The sequence below is a fragment of the Tenrec ecaudatus genome, chromosome 3 (genome assembly GCF_050624435.1).
Source record: "Tenrec ecaudatus isolate mTenEca1 chromosome 3, mTenEca1.hap1, whole genome shotgun sequence".
NCBI classification, from domain to species: domain Eukaryota; kingdom Metazoa; phylum Chordata; class Mammalia; order Afrosoricida; family Tenrecidae; genus Tenrec; species Tenrec ecaudatus.
This window is the reverse complement of record NC_134532.1, coordinates 205,068,559-205,076,918: the sequence shown is the minus strand read 5'-3', so window position 1 is coordinate 205,076,918 and position 8,360 is coordinate 205,068,559. Positions and strand designations below refer to the sequence as shown.

General features: G+C 39.3%; 1 pseudogene; it reads right to left on the bottom strand.

Annotated features, from left to right (window-relative positions):
- Nucleotides 1–4,332: 4,332 nt before the first annotated feature.
- LOC142442502 (uncharacterized) lies at nucleotides 4,333–7,968 on the bottom strand (annotated as a pseudogene).
- Between the last annotated feature and the right edge of the window lie 392 nt (nucleotides 7,969–8,360).

Sequence of the window (8,360 nt, the reverse complement as noted above, 5' to 3'; positions counted from 1 at the left end):
ACCAGTCCCTGGAGAAGGACATCATGCTTGGTACAGTGGAGGGGCAGTGAAAAACAGGAAGATCTTCAGGGAGATGGATTGGCACAGTGGCTACATCCATGGGCTCAAGTTTAGGGACAATTGTGAGGATGGCACAGGACTGTGCAGCGTTTCCTTCTGATGTGGATAGGGCCGCTATGGGTTGGAACTGACTCTATGGCACCTGTCATGTCAGTTCTGCCCCTTCGTGACCCTCGGTGCCACAGAAAAATGTACTCTGTGGTCTGCACAGTGCTCACAGCTACTTCTGTAGAGTTCATGTGTGAATCCTTCTCATCGAGGGTCTTCCCCCCGCCCCCACCGACCTTCTGCTTTGATGAGCAGGATTTTCTTCTCCAGGGATGAGCCCTCCTCTCTTCCGAGTTTCAAGATGAAGTCTTATCACCCTTGATTCCAAAGAGCATCCTTCTGGTACTTCTTCTAAAACATTGGTTTGTTCTTCTGGCGGACCCAGAGTAGGGCTCTTAAGAGAACAATGTATCTGAATGACCTGTGGGATTATCCTCCAATTATTCTGTATTCATCACTAATGCATGGTGGAACATATCCTGTTGGTTTCCATGTAGCAATCATCACATGTAATTATTGTAAAGTTTACTTGAGATTATTACAAATAGAATGCAAATTTTTTCCCCCAGAGAACCTGTGTCTCTATTGTCTTTCATCTGTATTCCAATACCTGATAAGCTATTTGACACATAGAAGATGATTTTGTGGACATTTGTTACATGATTAGATGGATGGATAACTCTCACTTCTTGTTTTCAAAACGACATTTTAAGGTTGTAACTGGTGAGGGAATCAAACGTTTTTGAAATTAGTTCTTCAGCTTATTGTACTAAGACTTGGTGATCTGGAGATTTCTCACTTTCACTGGCCCTTGTCATCTGCTCTCCTCCCGGGTTCCATCTATAAAATCAGTGCCAGTGCAGCCATTGTAAAAAGAAAAGAAGAAGAAGAACAAAGACGGGGCCTATGCTATATTAACAAAGTAGCCCTTTAACCTGTTTACATCTTTTACAAAATGCTGACACTATATTCTAGTACCATGCTTGACATGGATTAAAGATGGCAATGATAGTCTAGGTAAGTGGTTCTCAACCTTCCTAATGCCATGACCCTTTAACACAGTTCTTCAGGTTTTGGTGACACCCCCCGAACCATAAAATTATTTAGTTGCTATTTCATAACTGTAATTTTGATACTGTTATGAATCGGGTGACCCCCGTGAAATGGCCGTTCGACCCCCAAAGGGGCTGCCACCCACAGGTTGAGAAGCACAGGTCTAGGTCTTTTATGCAAGGGTCTTTAGTCTGCATGATAAAGAATGAATGATCCATAGATAGTCCATAGAATGATCCATAGATAGTCCATGCTTAACTCTGTAAAAAGGAGAACATTGGAAGTTTAAGGAGCACAGATGAGAGCAACTGGTCAAGCTCAGCAGGTTCTTTGTGAGTTCTGTTCTTCCCTCCAGCCCTCCTGAACACAATCCTTGAGAGAGCTTGGGATAGGTCATAGGACAGCACATCATTTCCTGTGAGTCACTTTTTCTTCACTTTCCTCTAACCCCGAAGCTCAGGTACAAACTATCATAGGTATCATTTCTGATAAGACTTATATTCTTTCTGTCCCATCACAGGCAGTGGGTTCTAGAAGTATCTCATCCTGGAACCTAAGCCCATCCATCCATCCACCAGCCCATAGTAATCCAATACCCAGGGGAGCCTCATCCAAGCAAGTGCTCTGTGACGATGCACAATGACTTCTAGATATCCTTAACTGGATTCTTTGCTGTTGGACATAGTCATGAAAACCCAATCCCCTCTCCCCAGAACACTTCTAATTTTTAGCTCATTCTACCCCCAAATTACCATAAATGTCCATGGGTCAACAGAATTTCATATGATTTTTAACTTCACAGTTTACATAAGAAATATACATTCTTTAAATCACAATAGTATTTATCTGAAAATTTTCTCTGGGAAAGATACAAGCAATACAAATTTCAAAAACTATCTCATGAAGATTTGCCTCCAAAAGCTTAGCTTAGCAAGTAGTCTCCCGGCTCTGGATGCTGTGCACCCTTCATTGTGAATTGCAGGAAGGGAGGAGGGAGCTTGAATTTGATGAGCTTCCACCAGTTTCTCCTCCTATCATCCGTGGAAATTCAAAATTTGTTGAAACCCTGTCTCCTGGGAGTCAGCTGTTAGCTTATTTGCAATTTATATATTGGAATAAAATTTCAATGATTTGCTCAAGGTCACATGGCAAGTGCGTTATGAAGTAGGGGATTGGATTTCAGGTCAGCCTCCCCAAAGGAGGCAAAGGAATAGTTTCAAGTGGTGGAAATGGAGGATGCTTTGAATCTAGACTGATGAGGGTTGCAGTGCCAGCCTTTTTCTGTGACCATAAGTGAATTATGGGATTTTACCATTATTTTCATCGATAGTAAAATGTGAAAAATTTGAGTCAATTGGCTGTTGATTCTACCAAACAATTCATAATTAGAACTGATTTGATTGTATTAGAGCTTAAATTCTAAAAGAAGGATTTTAAATACGCTTTTAAATATATGATCCTGCATCGCTTGAGCTAGATGATTTAGTGCTGCATCATTGTATTGTTAATTCAAACCTGGAATAAGAAAACTAGCCATGAAAAAAAAAAGCTATCATCTCAAACATTAAAGGAAAGAATATCCTCTTCCCTTAGTGCATCTGGTGCCTCAAAGAACACGAATATTGTCATAAGGGGCAGGGACGTTGAAGTCCCAGGAGATAAATCCTGTGACTCAGTAGAATATAGATTACCCTCCTGGATGGAGAAGCCATTAAACCCCAAGAAAAGAATGTAACAATACTGTTGGACTGACACCCAGAAAGATATAAAAGCTTCAACCATATGTGGGATAAGCAAGGCAGTCTTTGAAAAAGGCCTCTCTGTCTTCTAGAAATGTCAGTAAAATGTATGCTGATGTTTACAGCATTTCTGTGATTGGCTGCAGATGTTGGTGACTAGACTTTTAATTCAGTTTCAGATTTAGGGAATCCTAAGGTTTGCAATGAGAGGCTTGAATCCATTTTTCAATCTCCATAAAGATTCAGCCTAACATGAATTCTTTCTGACCATTGAGGAGCAATCAGAAGAGCTTCAACCTCCTGTAGATTGCCTTCCAAAGTAGGCTGTGGCCACTTCCCTCACCAGCCCATGCTGGGCACCGCAGCCCTTACGGACTTCCGTGGGTGTTTCCTTGAAGAAATTAAACATGGGGGTGCATGCATTTTGCTTTTTATTTCTCTGGGGTCTATATTGAGTAGGGAGATTATGGTCTCATGCGGTATTTCTATTTGAATTTTTCTAAGGAAGACATAATGTGCTCCTTAGTGGTTATATAATTTTGTCATCCCAAAAGCTGTGTACATGTTTCAATCTCTCCACATCCTCGCTAGCACTTATTTTTTTGCTTTCATTGTTTCTTTAATTTTTTAAATTTTGCTATCAGTATCAATGTAAGGAGATATTGTTATTTTAATTTTGTTTATCTTACAGCTAATGTCATAAATGTATGATTACTGGCTACCTGGTTATCATCTTTGGTGAATTGTTTATTCATGCCTTCTGCAGTTTTTTGGAATATTGTGTTGCAGATTTCTAAAGATTCTTGAATTTGTCCTTTATCATGTATCATTGCCAAAAGTTTTTCCCAATCTCTGGTTTCTCTTTTCTCTTGGTGAAGATTTTTGTTGTACATAAATGTCCTATTATTAGGAGGTCCAAGTTCTCTATTTTGCCTTTGACAGTAGAAGTGTTTTTTAATTATGTTTGTAGGGTATTTATATCTTGTTTTAGGGAAATTAAATTTATCTTTATTTTCACTGATTATCATTAGAGTTCTGCAGTTTATATTTAGGTCTTTAATCCATCTCCAGTTCATTTTTTATATGATGTGAGATGTGAGTCCTATTTCTTTTTTTATTTATTTTTCCCTGCTTCATTCTTTTGCAGGTTGAGATATAATATATATTTTTATGGTTCTGCAAACTCTTTTAATTGTAGAATGCACCATAAACATTTTTTTAAATTTCATGCAATGGGTGAAAATCCCCTACTGAAACACAGAGCGCTGTAGTTGGGTCAAAAGGCTATTGGTACCTAGAGGGATGCCGAAAGCCAAGTGTCAGCATAAGGTTAAAGCAGAGCCTGGCAAGTGTCTGCCAGGGAAATGCAAGAAAGGAGATCAGGGTTGATCGTGTCCTAATCAGTCACAACATGAAGTGAAGTTAGAAGGCACTACACATAGGGAATGTCTTCAAAGCCTCTCTGTTGGGCCCTTCAGCCACCCCGAAGTTCCCTTGGACCTCTAGGGTGGAAGGGATTCTGCAAGCTTCTTTGCATCCACATAAAGCCCCCCAATTTCTGTTTGGATTTTTTCACCTCATCCTCCACCCTTGCCATCTCATGGAACTCTCTTATCATCTCATTGCTCAAATGCATATCATGAGTGGCTTCCTTATACTCCTTGAGGTACTCAGCCAGCCCTTTATTGGTTTTTCTTTTTGCTTTTCTGGGGACATCATCCTGAGCTGGGTGCTTGGCTGTAGCCTTGGTTTCATCTGCGGGCTTTTTTTCGGGCTTCCCCTCACCCTCAGCCTTTCCCTTATCCTTTGGGATTTCCTCATCTGCCTTTCCCTCATTTCCTAACTTTTCCTTGCCTTCCGTTCCTAACTTTCCTTTGTCTCCTGTTCCTAACTTTTCGTTGCATTCCATTCCTAACTTTCCTTTGTCTGCTGTTTCTATTTTCTCCTTGTCTTGCATTCCTAACTTTCCTTTGTCATCTCTTCCTAACTTTTCCTTGCCTTCCATTCCTAACTTTCCTTTGTCATCTCTTCCTAACTTTTCCTTGCCTTCTATTCCTAACTTTTCCTTGTCCTCTGTTCCTAATGTTTCTTTGTCTTCTGTCCCTAATTTTCCCTTGTTTTCTGGAGAGCCAGTGGCTTCTGGCTTTTCCTTAGTCAGTGGCAGTTCTTCGTTTTCCACCTTTTCTTGGTTTTCAAGTTTTCCTTCATTTTCAGTGTTGAGTTTTTCCACATTAAGATTCTCCTTTTCCTGTCCTGCAGGGCTTCTGGACAGGCTTCTCCTCTGTCTCTAGTCTCAGAGTGCTTGGGGTAGCAGACGCACAGACCTGAAGGAACCTGTGGCAACAGGAAAGAGGCCAGGGGCCTGAACAGAAGGCTCCGGGCCAGACCGCTGGAAGGACCTGCGGGCGCGGGGAGCGGGTGCCGAGATATAATATTTTTAACATTATTTGTTGAAAAGGCTATTTCTTGCCCCTTTAATTTTAGACCTTTATAAAAAATAAAGTGTCTATAAATGACTGATTATATTTCTGGATTCTCTTTTTTGAACCATTGGTCAACATAGAAAACAAACAAGAAAACAAATCTCAAATTCACTGCAATCAAGATAATTTTTTATTCATAGCAACCCTATAGAGCTGGGTAAAACTTCCCTGTGGGTTGTCTGAGACTGCCAATCTTCATGGGAGAAGCAAGCATCCCCTTTCTTCCATGTAATGGCTAGTGGTTTAGAATGGTTGACTTTGTGGGTTAGCAGTCAAAAAAAAATAAGCCAGGGCTATAGCCCATAACAATTTATTACACACATATTAATAGATTATCATGTTACAGCTACAGAAAGTGAAACATAGGGGTATATATGATTTATTGACAAATGTCTTGTAGCAAGAAGTGGAGGACTGAATATTTGAACTCACACTGGCTCATTTCTTACTCTTTATTATATACCCTACTATAATAATTATTGGCAATTGGGATCCAAAAGTTGTAAACAAAGAAGATGGAAAAATAGTTGGAAAATATGGAATTCGTGATAGAAATGTAAAACCAATCACTTGTTCATAGACAATAACTTATTTCTACAGCACAGAAGGAGACTACACATGGACTTCTCCAGCTAGACTGCACATAAATCAAATTGTCTCCATTTGTGCGAAGAAACAAAGGATAAGCTCAACATCAGCAGCTACAGCCAGGCCAGGGAATGACTGTGGACCAGACTATCAAATGTTCATATGTAAACTCATGATAAAGCTGAAGAAAATTAAAATAAATTCACAAGAGCCAAACTATGACCTTGAGTCTATCCCACCTCAAGTTTGAAAACATCTCAGGAACATATTTGATGAATCACACATTTATGAAAGAAGACCTGGTGAGCTGGGTGGGAGGACATCAAGAAGATCATTCATGAAGAAAGCACAACATCATTAAAAAGGAATGAAAGAAAATATCAAAGTGGATGTCAGAAGAGATTCTAAAACTTGCCATAAATTGTAGAGAAGCTAAAGCAAATGGAAGAAATGATGATATCAAAGAGCTGAATAGAATACTTCAAAAGGCAGTGGGATAAGACGAAGCCAGATATTGTAATAAAGTTTGCAAAAACCTTGAATTAGAAAACCAAAAGGGAAGAACATGTTCTGCATATCTTAAAATAAAAGAAGTCACGAAAAATTTCAAGCTTCTAGTTTCAATACTGAAAGATTCTCTGGGCAAAATATTGAATGATGCAGGAAGTAACAAAAGGAGATAGAAAGAATATACATTCACTGTATTGAGAATAATGAATCGGCATTCAACCATTTCTAGAGATAGCATATGAGCACGAATGAATGATACCGAAGGAAGAAGTTCAAATTGCGCTGAAAACATTAGTAAAAGCAAGGTTTTGCTCTACAAGACCTCTTAAATTGTTGAAAAGCAGGGATGTTCCTTTGAGGACTCAGGTGCTCCTGATCCATGCCATTTTTAATCAGCCATATGCACGTGAAAATTGAACATGCAAAATTGGACACCAAGTAAGACTGAAAAGAATAGATGTGTTTGAATTATAGAGCCAGCAAAGAATATTGAAAGTACCATGGAATGCCAAAAGAACAAATGAACCTGTCATGGAAGAATTAGTCAGAATATTCCTCAAAGACAAGAGTAATGAGACTTTGTTTCTTGTACTGTGGTCATGCTGTCTGGATAAAGGACATCTGTAGGTACAGTGGAGGGGCAGCAATAAACCAGAAAACCCTCCACATGGATTGTCACATTGGCTGCAACAATGGACCCAAACCTAATAGCAATTGTGAGCTTGGAGAAGCCCAAGGATTGTATCCTTCTGTTGGACACAGGGGTGCAATGCGTGGGAACAAACTGAAAAGCAACTAACAACATCAGCAACAATAGTGTGAGGGCCATTGAATGATCTTTTATTTCCTTTTAATTTCCTTTTCACAAATTTTATGCATTCTGGCATTAGAATATTTTGAAAATATACTAAGCAATTACACATTCTAAAAGTTGTTAGTCTTACTTTTCTTCTTTAATTCATTGTCTAAGTGCACTCCTAGGAATAAACGTGCCAACGCCACACTGATTTTCTGTGAACCAGTATACTATAATCTTTAAGGTACAGCATATGGCAAATGAAATGAAGCTATTCAAATCCATAATAAAGTCATTAACATTTAAAGATATGAACATTCACAATGGATTTCAGCTTATATAATGCTTATAGAAATAATTTAAGTGCTATATAGAATACAGAAAAAATAATTACCAACCATCTGTCATGGCATTTTTTTTTTTACTTCATACACTCGCCCTTTATTCTTTATATTTTTGTTGAGTAAAACCATACTTGAAATTATACGTGGTTCTAATACCCTTTTGTCTACATGCTTAAAAATCTTTGTTGGTGAGTCGTGGCTGCAAGTAAATCACTGGCCTTTACTGTGGTGCCACCATGGCTGACACGAATGACCTGGTTACCCACTGGATGGCGAGTCTCCAAGGACTGACAGTTTGAGATATAACATATGTGCTCGAGGAGTTCTGGAGGGACAGCAGACTGCATTTTTCGCCTTATTGTTTCTGAAAACCCAGCATTGTGGGGAAATGACAGTTAACAACAGAGCCTACCATTATTTTGCTGTGATTTTTTCTCAAGATTCCTGACTGACAGTCCCTGGGGAGAGTGAATGAGCATCCTTAACTTGTAATATAACTACTCTTTTTGTCATTCTGCATAATTGCTGTCACCCAGGTAAAATTAATTTATTTTTTTCTTCCCGGTAAATTTTCCCACACTCCACTGGGAAACCCTTCAAACAAGATACACAATGGGGAACCTGGGCAGATACTGTGGCTATCTCCATTTGCTTCTTGAAGGGGAGAGCCTTTCAAAGGCTTCGTCTCTGAGAATAGATGGTGTACACAGCGAGTCACTCAGTAAATAACTAACGTTGC